This window comes from Bos mutus, chromosome 3 (assembly GCF_027580195.1).
Source record: "Bos mutus isolate GX-2022 chromosome 3, NWIPB_WYAK_1.1, whole genome shotgun sequence".
In the NCBI taxonomy this organism is placed as follows: Eukaryota; Metazoa; Chordata; class Mammalia; order Artiodactyla; family Bovidae; genus Bos; species Bos mutus.
In genome coordinates, this window is record NC_091619.1 from 7,031,124 (window position 1) to 7,043,423 (window position 12,300).

General features: G+C 38.6%; 1 non-coding gene across 1 annotated transcript; it reads left to right on the top strand.

Moving 5' to 3' along the window:
• The first annotated feature begins 785 nt into the window (after window positions 1-785).
• On the top strand, window positions 786-857 carry TRNAH-GUG (transfer RNA histidin (anticodon GUG)). Its single transcript has one exon. It is a non-coding gene; the product is annotated as a tRNA-His (tRNA).
• The last annotated feature ends 11,443 nt before the right edge of the window (window positions 858-12,300 follow it).

The following is a 12,300-nucleotide window of genomic DNA, read 5'->3' on the forward strand; positions in this document are numbered from 1 at the left end:
TTGTATTTACCTGCCCAATGCTATTCCATGATTAGAAAAAAAAAAAATGATTATTCGTCTGAGGTGTTCTGTCGCATGCCAGGAAACCAGACATGGTAAGTGGAGAGTGGACGGGATTTCAGCTCCCACATACTCCATGATAGACTGTAGTACAGGGTATAATCCAGACACATATATTGGCTCTTGGGTGAGGCTGGTCTAATCACTTATCTGCAACAGTTCCAGAGGAAGGCAGGCAGTGACAACAGACTGAAACCTTAATGTTTTAATGGTTTAACTTTCCTACTGGTTCAAGGCTGCAGCTCTCTCCCTCCACCTCTGGTGACCAGGACATTTTAGGTAATTTTTCCAGTTTTGCTGTCTCTTGGCCTTCATAATTTTTGTTGGCTTCCACTCAGCCTGTCCTTTGGGTTATCTTCTTCTTGTCTGTTTTACTGGTATTGAAAACATCTCTGGATATTTGTGTATTTATTTTCAGTTTTATTTTACAAGTAATTGGTAGCAGTCACAGAAAAATCAGAAAACACATACCATGGACACAAAGAGGATAAAAATCTTTATCCTAGTTATAGGGGATAACCTATCATCATCAGTATTTTGTCATATACTCTTCTTAACCTTCTTATATTTAATTCTGTGTATAGGAATCATCTCTAAAATATTTTTCAACAGAAATACCTGTCTTTTAAAATTCAGTTTCACCTCAGAATGTTTCTCTCAGATAAAAAGGAAATCCAGAATAGTTTTCAATATGGAACATTACAAAAGAACAAACTATCTGTGTTTCCCTGGTGGCTCAGAGGTTAAAGCGTCTGCCTGTGATGCAGGAGACCTGGGTTCGATCCCTGGGTTGGGAAGATCCCCTGGAGAAGGAAATGGCAACCCACTCCAGTATTCTTGCCTGGAGAATCCCATGGACGGTGGAGCCTGGTGGGCTACAGTCCACGGGGTCGCAAAGAGTCGGACATGACTGAGTGACTTCACTTTCACTTTCTTCAAAGTTTCAGCAAATTTTACTGTAATTTCAATATATATATTTATCATACTGAATCCAAAGTATGGTCCATGCTTTAAAAAAATGGCACAGTAATCCGTCCAACTTCATGAATGAAGATTTGTTGTCTCTAAACTGGACTGGATGCCTGGGGCAAGGGTGTGAATAGGGAAACATAACCCACTGGTAAAAATAAAAGTAGGGCCCCTGTTAATTTTCCTCCAGGTGTGTTTTGGCTACCAGTGCACTCAGTGAGTTATTTCACATCAGCTGGATCAATATCCAGCTTTTGCCTGCATCATATTAATTGAGTCTTATGATTAGGCTCCTACATTATTGATTTCAACAACGGCTTTAGTGAAAATTTGGGAAGCATTTATTTGAAGTCTAAAAAATAAGAAATAGGACATTGCATCATTGAAGTGACTTCATTTCTAGAAATTTATGTTCTAATAATTTCATATGTGCAGTAAGCTATCTTTGTAGCTCTTAAGACAGTACTGGGAATATGTGTTGGATTACTATATTATCTTTGGATAGTAACCTCAGAATGTTTATCTTAGGGATTTTATCTTAACAACTGCAATGTGATTTTCTTGCTTAAATTTTAAACTAAATATATAGTGAAAAAATGCAAAGAAACAAAAATGCCTGTTGCTTCAGAAAACATGCATTTTTAATAGTCTTCAATGATTCTTATTAAAATCTGCTGCAAGATAAAATGCAAACATTTGTGTACACAGGCACACACACACTCATACACACATGCACATATATTTACAATACAATTTCCTAAAACTTAAAGACAGAAAGAGAGAGAGAAGGGCAGAGAAATAAAGGAGTTATAGGAGAAAATGTGCCATGGTGATAATTCAAGGTTACAATTTTTTCTTTTTGCAAATCAGTTTCTTAGGACACATAATTACAATAGACAAATATATTTTGTCAACTCTTTTTACAGTTTTTACAGTTTTACTAGACAAGATAGTGTGTGTGTGTGTGTGTGTGTGTGTGTGTGTGTGTAAGAAATGGGAGAATGTTGGTCTTTTCAATCCAATTAATATTTGACACGTCTCTTTTTAGCTGACATCCTCATTTTGGGGGAAAGAGTGAGGATATACAACACACATATACTCTTTACAAACAAAGATATTTCCTTCCTCCTCCAGCTTGGTTTTGGCGCAGCTGATAGCTCACACAGAGGCACTTGGGATGCACTTTTCAGCTGTAGTGTTCTGAAATCCCCATGTAAAAACTCCTTACCAGTTTATTTATATTTATTTTTTGCTAAGTATATGTTCTTGATGCTGGCAAATTGGTCTGCTTCTTAAGATTCATGTTCGTGTTTCTCTTATGGCCTCTATTACCCAATTTTAATACACAATAGTGAGATGGTTTGAATACACATGTTAATGCAGCATCAGAGACCTCTGCATAGCTGTTTGTTGAAAGAAAATTGTACCTGTTAGGAACAGGAAAGAGGCACACAGTTGCTATTAACTGCTTCACCAAATTGATTTTGACTTACTCATTTCAAAATGAAAATTGAAATGCTTTTGCCTTTTTTTTTTTTGGTAGGAATTTGCTTTACTTAGCACTTAAGTGGGTATCATTTCTTGTGATTACAGAAAAATGCATCATAACTTTTGATTACGCTGCTATTAAGGATGCACGGTAGCAATTGCTAGCACTCGTAAAGTACTGCTGGTGGGCTCTGTGTAACTCATTTTTATTTGGAACTGAGTGGAGGAGGAGGGCATGGTTGAAATCACTCAAAGCTTGACTTACATAATGAACTCAGTCACCTGGGAGCAGAAGGAACTAAGAGGGAAGAGGTTTTGTTAATGGGTATTCTTGCCACTTCAACCCATGTCCCAACTGCCATCAAATTATACAAAAAACTCCCAAGTAACCCAATAACCATTCCAACACTCACTCATTTCTTTAATAAATATATACAGAGGTCTACTATGGATGAAATGTTGACTAAATATGGTGGGGTCAAAGTGAAGGAATATCATTTGAGGATATATAAATTCTGAGGGAGTTTATAATGCAGGATAAAAGATATCTGCATAATAATTGATATGCATAAATTATAAAAATAATTTGTATGGCATACTTTAAAAGTAAATTGAATTAAAGGTGGAAAAGATGACAGAAGCCTGGATTCCTGGAGAATTAGCTTTTGTCCTCCCATTAGGTTGTAAATGTCACAAAAGCAGGGACTATGTCTGTCTTGTTTCCTGCATTATCAATATCACACTACCTAGGGTGTAGTAAGCATTTAATAAATAACTATTCAGTAATGGGTAGCACACAGCAATGTACTTGCAAGGGCTAATTGTGTCACATGTTTTCTCAATTCTGTGTTCAGTGGTATCACATTGGTAGCTTGAAATAGTTCATGGTGCATGTATTCACACTTTGGAAATTGGCAAACACATCAGGGAAAGGTTTTCTTCCCTAATGCATGCTTAGTCGCTCAGTCATGTCCAACTCTTTGTGACCCCATGGACTGTAGACTTTACTTCTACAGGGGATCTTCCCTACCTAGGGATCAAGCCCAGGTCTCCTGCACTGCAGGTGGATTCTTGACTGTCTGAACCACCAGGGAAACCAGTTGTTAAACAGTGACTAGAACACCATGGCCACAAATCCTGTCTTTACTTTCTGTACATCTTGAGATAGACAGATGATAGATAGATGCATAGATATATAGATACAGTAAGATTTATCTATAAATAGCTAGATATTGTAAAATATTGACAGTGATAGGTTATTGGAAATGTCCCAATTCCAGTGTAATCATCTTGTGAGCTAGGCTGGCCAGCAAAATGTCTCCTTTTACCTTGGCCTAAGGCAAGCTGGGAAAAGGAAATGGCAACCCACTCCAGTATTCTTGCCTGGAGAATCCCAGGGACAGAGGAGCCTAATGGGCTGCTGTCTATGGGGCCGCACAGAGTCGGACATGACTGAAGCGATTTAGCAGCAGCAGCAGCAGCAAGGCAAGCTGAAAGAACTTTTCTTTTATCCTATACTTGCAATGCTTACCTCATCAATGAGAGAAAGTACATCGACAAAATTGTTCTCTAAAGAAGAGTAAGTTGAACAGTATTTATCTGTTCTGTGCTTGCTTATCCTGCATGTCTTATGTTTTTCTAAGCAACAGCCTCATCTGCTTCCCAATGTGAGAGAATAAAATCTGAATGAACACAGCCCTCTGTGGGCTGAATGTTGGAAGACATTGAGTTATCACAGTGAGTCCCAGGATTCAGCATTATGGCTCAGTAAGAAATCATTGCCCTAGATCCTGATGTAACCACCACATTAGGAGAAGCTGGTAAAGGTCAAGAAAGGAAAGAGAGAAAGTGGGCACACTGAACAGAGAGTAGGGCATGAGTGGTGGCAGAGGTGGAGAGGCCTGAGATATTCTCAATGAGCAGCCTGATCTTCAGGAGTAGACAGTGAAGAATCTCAAGGGCAACGGGTGCCGTTAAACACTTCTGATTCTTTTGGTAACATAAGCCTTGGTGATGGTGTGCAGGCTAGCTTGGGCAGAGTATCAAGAGACTAGAGGCAAGGTGGTAATTATCCTGTCCAAACATACCAAGGCCAAACATACCAAGGGTCTGAGTTGGGATGATGACAATGGAGTTGGAAAGGCATTTATTTTAGCTTCAAAAGCTTAGTTGGAAATGAATGTGAGAGGACAGGAAGAGCTGAGGGTGATACCAGGTTTTTAAAACTAGTTGACTAGGAAAACAATTAACAAAAAACAAAACAAACTATTCCCCACCCCCCACCCCCCCAAAAAAAACCCTCTTGAGACAAGCTTCATGGCAGATACCACACTCAGCATTTATTTTTATCCCTTTTCCTCCTTTCCTTTGTCATCAGAGATAGAAAGCTAGAATATCACCTCTTCAGATCCTGTGCTTTGTGAGAGAGTGGTCATATGATGGGCTGGCCATGTGATGGGGCACTGACCAAGAAACATAAGTGGAAGCCTGTTCCTGAGGGAGGTTCCACCATTTTCAGCATCTGGCTTTTCTTATTCTGCCTAAAAACAGATATGATTGTTAGAACTGTAGTAGCATCCTGGGAATATAAAGCAAAACCCAAGAATATTTCAGCTCTCAGCTCCCAGCCCTGACATCCTTGACTAACCAAACTAAAGCCAATACTTCTTGCCCCTGGATTTTTTATCACTGGAAAAGAAAACAACAACAGCAACAAAACAAACAAAACAACCCACAATACTTTGGTGCCAATGTTGAATTTTGATTAGAAGTGTTAAATTTGAGAGTAAGCAAACAATACCACAGAACAAGACATTTCAGCAGTGATTTGAAGATTAAAAGCTAACTCCACATTATGTTACATGGATAATTTAAAAAACAAAACAAAACTCCAAAAATATATCTGGGTCCACCCAGGCTAAATGAATCAGAAACTAAGAGATGGATTGCTAAACCTCTCCGAGGTGGGGATGATATGACAGTTGAACAAGAAGCCAAGAGTCTTACCCTAGTTACCTCTATTTCAACATAGAATTAGGTGGTGAAATAATAAACAGAAATACTGACTTGGAAACTTGAAAACTGTTTAAAACAGTTCTTTTCAAATTAAAAAAAAAAAACCTGAAGTATGCTTGATTAGTTTCAAATGTACAGCAAAGTGATTCAGAATATATATATATATATACATATATATATACACACACACACACACACACATACACACACATGTTATGTGTATTTTTCTCTCTCTAGGGCTTTATGGTTTAACTATTTTATATATAGTAGTTTGTATCAGCTAATACCAAACTCCTAATTTACTCTTCCTTCCCTTTCCCCTTTGATAACCATAAGTTTGTTTCTGTTTTGTAAAAAATTCATATGTGTCATTTTTTAGATTCTACCTATAAGTGTTGAGCATGATGGCTACTCCATTTCTTTTTCTTTCATTTTTTTTTTTTTTTCAAAAATTTTATTTAAAAAAAAATCACATGCTCCCCATCCTGAACCCTCCTCCCTCCCAACCTCCCCATACCATCCCCTGGGCCTTCCCAGCGCACCAGCCCCAAGCATCCAGCATCGCACTGAACCTGGACTGGCATCTCGTTTCATACATGACATTTCACATGTTTCAATGACATTCTCCCAAATCTTCCCACCCTCTCCCACAGAGTCCATAAGACTGTTCTATACATCAGTGTCTCTTTTGCTGTCTCGTACACAGGGTTATCGTTACCATCTTTCTAAATTCCATATACATGCGTTAGTATACTGTATTTATGTTTTTCCTTCTGGCTTACTTCACTCTGTATAATAGTCTCCAGTTTCATCCACCTCATTAGAACTGATTCAAATATATTCTTTTTAATGGCTGAGTAATACTCCATTGTGTATATGTACCACAGCTTTCTTATCCATTCATCTGCTGATGGACATCTAGGTTGTTTCCATGTCCTGGCTATTATAAACAGTGCTGCTGCGATGAACATTGGGGTACACGTGTCTCTTTCCCTTCTGGTTTCCTCAGTGTGTATGCCCAGCAGTGGGATTGCTGGATCATAAGGCAGTTCTATTTCCAGTTTTTTAAGGAATCTCCACACTGTTCTCCATAGTGGCTGTACTAATTTGCATTCCCACCAACAGTGTAAGAGGGTTCCCTTTCTCCACACCCTCTCCAGCATTTATTATTTGTAGACTTTTGGATCGCAGCCATTCTGACTGGTGTGAAATGGTACCTCATAGTGGTTTTGATTTGCATTTCTCTGATAAAGAGTGATGTTGAACATCTTTTCAAGTGTTTGTTAGCCATCTGTATGTCTTCTTTGGAGAAATGTCTATTTAGATCTTTGGCCCATTTTTTGATTGGGTCATTTATTTTTCTGGAGTTGAGCTGTAGGAGTTGCTTGTATATTTTTGAGATTAGTTGTTTGTCGGTTGCTTCATTTGCTATTATTTTCTCCCATTCTGAAGGCTGTCTTTTCACCTTGCTAATAGTTTCCTTTGATGTGCAGAAGCTTTTAAGTTTAATTAGGTCCCATTTGTTTATTTTTGCTTTTATTTCCAATATTCTGGGAGGTGGGTCATAGAGGATCCTGCTGTGATGTATGTCAGAGAGTGTTTTGCCTATGTTCTCCTCCAGGAGTTTTATAGTTTCTGGTCTTATGTTGAGATCTTTAATCCATTTTGAGTTTATTTTTGTATATGGTGTTAGAAAGTGTTCTAGTTTCATTCTTTTACAAGTGGTTGACCAGATTTCCCAGCACCACTTGTTAAAGAGATTGTCTTTAATCCACTGTATATTCTTGCCTCCTTTGTCAAAGATAAGGTGTCCATATGTGCGTGGATTTATCTCTGGGCTTTCTATTTTGTTCCATTGATCTATATTTCTGTCTTTGTGCCAGTACCATACTGTCTTTATAACTGTGGCTTTGTAGTAGAGCCTGAAGTCAGGTAGGTTGATTCCTCCAGTTCCATTTTTTTTCTTTCTCAAGATCGCTTTGGCTATTCGAGGTTTTTTGTATTTCCATACAAATTGTGAAATTATTTGTTCTAGCTCTGTGAAGAATACTGTTGGTAGCTTGATAGGGATTGCATTGAATCTATAAATTGCTTTTGGGTAGTATACTCATTTTCACTATATTGATTCTTCCAATCCATGAACATGGTATATTTCTCCATCTATTAGTGTCCTCTTTGATTTCTTTCACCAGTGTTTTATAGTTTTTATAAAATTTAGGTCTTTAGTTTCTTTAGGTAGATATATTCCTAAATATTTTATTCTCTTCGTTGCAATGGTGAATGGCATTGTTTCCTTAATTTCTCTTTCTGTTTTCTCATTATTAGTGTATAGGAATGCAAGGGATTTCTGTGTGTTGATTTTATATCCTGCAACTTTACTATAATCATTGATTAGTTCTAGTAATTTTCTGGTGGAGTCTTTAGGGTTTTCTATGTAGAGGATCATGTCATCTGCAAATAGTGAGAGTTTTACTTCTTCTTTTCCAATTTGGATTCCTTTTATTTCTTTTTCTGCTCTGATTGCTGTAGCCAAAACTTCCAAAACTATGTTGAATAGTAATGGTGAAAGGGGGCACCCTTGTTTTGTTCCTGACTTTAGAGGAAATGCTTTCAATTTTTCACCATTGAGGATAATGTTTGCTGTGGGTTTGTCATATATAGCTTTTATTATGTTGAGGTATGTTCCTTCTATTCCTGCTTTCTGGAGAGTTTTTATCATAAATGGGTGTTGAATTTTGTCAAAGGCTTTCTCTGCATCTATTGAGATAATCATATGGTTTTTGTTTTTCAATTTGTTAATGTGGTGTATTACATTGATTGATTTATGGATATTGAAGAATCCTTGCATCCCTGGGATAAAGCCCACTTGGTCATGGTGTATGATCTTTTTAATGTGTTGTTGGATTCTGATTGCTAGAATTTGTTTAGGATTTTTGCATCTATGTTCATCAGTGATATTGGCCTATAGTTTTCTTTTTTGTGGCATTTTTGTCAGGTTTTGGTATTAGGGTGATGGTGGCCTCATAGAATGAGTTTGGAAGTTTACCTTCTCTGCAATTTTCTGGAAGAGTTTGAGCAGGATAGGTGTTAGCTCTTCTCTAAATTTTTGGTAGAATTCAGCTGTGAAGCCGTCTGGACCTGGGCTTTTGTTTGCTGGAAGATTTTTGATTACAGTTTCAATTTCCATGCTTGTGATGGGTCTGTTAAGGTTTTCTATTTCTTCCTGGTCGAGTTTTGGAAAGTTGTACTTTTCTAAGAATTTGTCCATTTCTTCCTCGTTGTCCATTTTATTGGCATATAATTGTTGATAATAGTCTCTTATGATCCTTTGTATTTCTATATTGTCTGTTGTGATCTCTCCACTGTCATTTCTAATTTTATTGATTTGATTTTTCTCCTTTGTTTCTTGATGAGTCTGGCTAATGGTTTGTCAATTTTATTTATCCTTTCAAAGAACCAGCTTTTGGCTTTGTTGATTTTTGCTATGGTCTCTTTTGTTTCTTTTGCATTTATTTCTGCTCTAATTTTTAAGATTTCTTTCCTTCTACTAACCCTGGGGTTCTTCATTTCTTCCTTTTCTAGTTGTTTGAGGTGTAGAGTTAGGTTATTTATTTGACTTTTTTTCTTGTTTCTTGAGGTGTGCCTGTATTGCTATGAACTTTCCCCTTAGGACTGCTTTTACTGTGTCCCACAGGTTTTGGGTTGTTGTGTTTTCATTTTCATTCGTTTCTATGCAAATTTTGATTTCTTTTTTGATTTCTTCTGTGATTTGTTGGTTATTCAGCAGCGTGTTGTTCAGCCTCCATATGTTGGCATTTTTAATAGTTTTTCTCCTGTAATTGAGATCTAATCTTACTGCATTGTGGTCAGAAAAGATGCTTGGAATGATTTCTATTTTTTTGAATTTACCAAGGCTAGCTTTATGGCCCAGGATGTGATCTATCCTGGAGAAGGTTCCATGTGCGCTTGAGAAAAAGGTGAAATTCATTGTTTTGGGATGAAATGTCCTATAGATATCAATTAGGTCTAACTGGTCTATTGTATCGTTTAAAGTTTGTGTTTCCTTATTAATTTTCTGTTTAGTTGATCTATCCATAGGTGTGAGTGGGGTATTAAAGTCTCCCACTATTATTGTGTTATTGTTAATTTCTCCTTTCATACTTGTTAGCATTTGTCTTACATACTGCGATGCTCCCGTGTTGGGTGCATATATATTTATAATTGTTATATCTTCTTCTTGGATTGATCCTTTGATCATTATGTAGTGACCTTCTTTGTCTCTTTTCACAGCCTTTGTTTTAAAGTCTATTTTATCTGATATGAGTATTGCTACTCCTGCTTTCTTTTGGTCCCTATTTGCATGGAAAATCTTTTTCCAGCCCTTCACTTTCAGTCTGTATGTGTCCCCTGTTTTGAGGTGGGTCTCCTGTAGACAACATATGTAGGGGTCTTGTTTTTGTATCCATTCAGCCAGTCTTTGTCTTTTGTTTGGGGCATTCAACCCATTTACGTTTAAGGTAATTACTGATAAGTATGATCCCGTTGCCATTTACTTTATTGTTTGGGGTTCGAATTTATACACCATTTTTGTGTTTCCTGTCTAGAGAATATCCTTTAGTATTTGTTGTAGAGCTGGTTTGTGGTGCAGAATTCTCTCAGCTTTTGCTTATCTGAGAAGCTTTTGATTTCTCCTTCATACTTGAATGAAATCCTTGCTGGGTACAATAATCTGGGCTGTAGGTTATTTTCTTTCATCATTTTAAGTATGTCTTGCCATTCCCTCCTGGCTTGAAGAGTTTCTATTGAAAGATCAGCTGTTATCCTTATGGGAATTCCCTTGTGTGTTATTTGTTGTTTTTTCCTTGCTGCTTTTAATATTTGTTCTTTGTGTTTGATCTTTGTTAATTTGAGTAATATGTGTCTTGGGGTGTTTTTGCCTTGGGTTTATCCTGTTTGGGATTCTCTGGGTTTCTTGGACTTGGGTGATTATTTCCTCCCCAGTTTAGGGAAGTTTTCAACTATTATCTCCTCAAGTATTTTCTCATGGTCTTTCTTTTTGTCTTCTTCTTCTGGAACCCCTATGATTGAATGTTGTAGCGTTTAATATTGTCCTGGAGGTCTCTGAGATTGTCCTCATTTCTTTTAATTCGTTTTTCTTTTATTCTCTCTGATTCATTTATTTCTACCATTCTATCTTCTAATTCACTAATCCTATCTTCTGCCTCTGTTATTCTACTATTTGTTGCCTCCAGAGTGTTTTTAATTTCATTTATTGCATTATTCATTGTATATTGACTCTTTTTTATTTCTTCTAGGTCCTTGTTAAACCTTTCTTGCATCTTCTCAATCCTTGTCTCCAAGCTATTTATCTGTGATTCCATTTTAATTTCTAGATTTTGGATCAATTTCACTATCATTATTCAGAATTCTTTATCAGGTAGATTCCCTATCTCTTCCTCTTTTGTTTGGTTTGGTGGGCATTTATCCTGTTCCTTTATCTGCTGGCTATTCCTCTGTCTCTTCATCTTGTTTAAATTGCTGAGTATGGGGTGTCCTTTCTGTATTCTGGCAGTTTGTGGAGTTCTCTTTATTGTGGCTATTCCTCACTGTGTGTGGGTTTGTACAGGTGGCTTGTCAAGGTTTCCTGGTTAGGGAAGCTTGTGTCAGTGTTCTGATGGGTGGAACTGTATTTCTTCTCTTTGTTCAGTCGCGCTGTGGGGAGGGAGGGAGGGATGCTGCAAGCAAATAACACTGGCGCGCTCGCAGTGCCTCAGCCACACTGGGTCTGCCCGCTCACTGCGCGTGTAGCCTCCCTGCCCACACTGCTCGGGCTCTAGGTTGTTCCGCTGGGAACAATCCGAGGCTGGCCCTGGGTTGCATGTACCTCCCAGGTCCAAGCCGCTCAGGTTCAGGCACTCGGATAGTCCTCAGAGGCGCAGACTCAGTTGGGCCTGAGTATTGTGCTCTTCCCAGGTCCGAGCAGCTCAAGTGATGAGGTGTTTGGCGGCGCCAATGCTGCGACTTATCGCCTCCCGCCACTCGGTTATCTGGGCGCAAAACCGCGCACCTTCTTAGGCAGATGTTAACCGTCCAGACCCCAAGAAGTTTTAGTTAGCAAAGAAGCCTGCTTACAGTTTTATAGATAATGTCTCTCTGGGGCTGCGATTGCCCCCCTTCCGCTCTGGCTGCCTATCACAGGAGGGGGAAGGTCTGCAGCCGGCTATCTCTGTTCAATTCTTTGTTCCGTCGCGCGGGCCTGGTGGTCTTAGGTTGGGGCTGGCTTTTCGCGTAGTAGATATCCCACAGTCTGGTTTGTTAGCCCAAATTATTTCGCTCAGATAGTGCTCAGGTATTCAGGCCAGATTCTTACTCTAAGCGATGCAGCCAGCGCTGCGCCTCCCTGCCCAGCCCGCTTGTTGTTATGGCGCCTGCAGGCGTCTGCGCTGCTTCTCCACTGGGGAGTTACAGTAGGACTCGCAATCTTGAGTTTTAATTGTTTATTTATTTTTTTCTTCCTGTTATGTTGCCCTCTGTGCTTCCAAAGCTCGGCACAGATTCGGCAGTGAGAAGGTTTCCTGGTGTTTGGAAACTTCTCTCTTTTAAGACTCCCTTCCCGGACGGAGCTCTGTCCCTCCCTCTTTTGTCTCTTTTTTTGTTTTTATATTTTTCCTACCTCCTTTCGAAGAGTTGGATTGCTTTTCTGGGTGCCTGATGTCCTCTGCCGGCATTCAGAAGTTGTTTTGTGGAATTTACTCGACGTTTAAATGC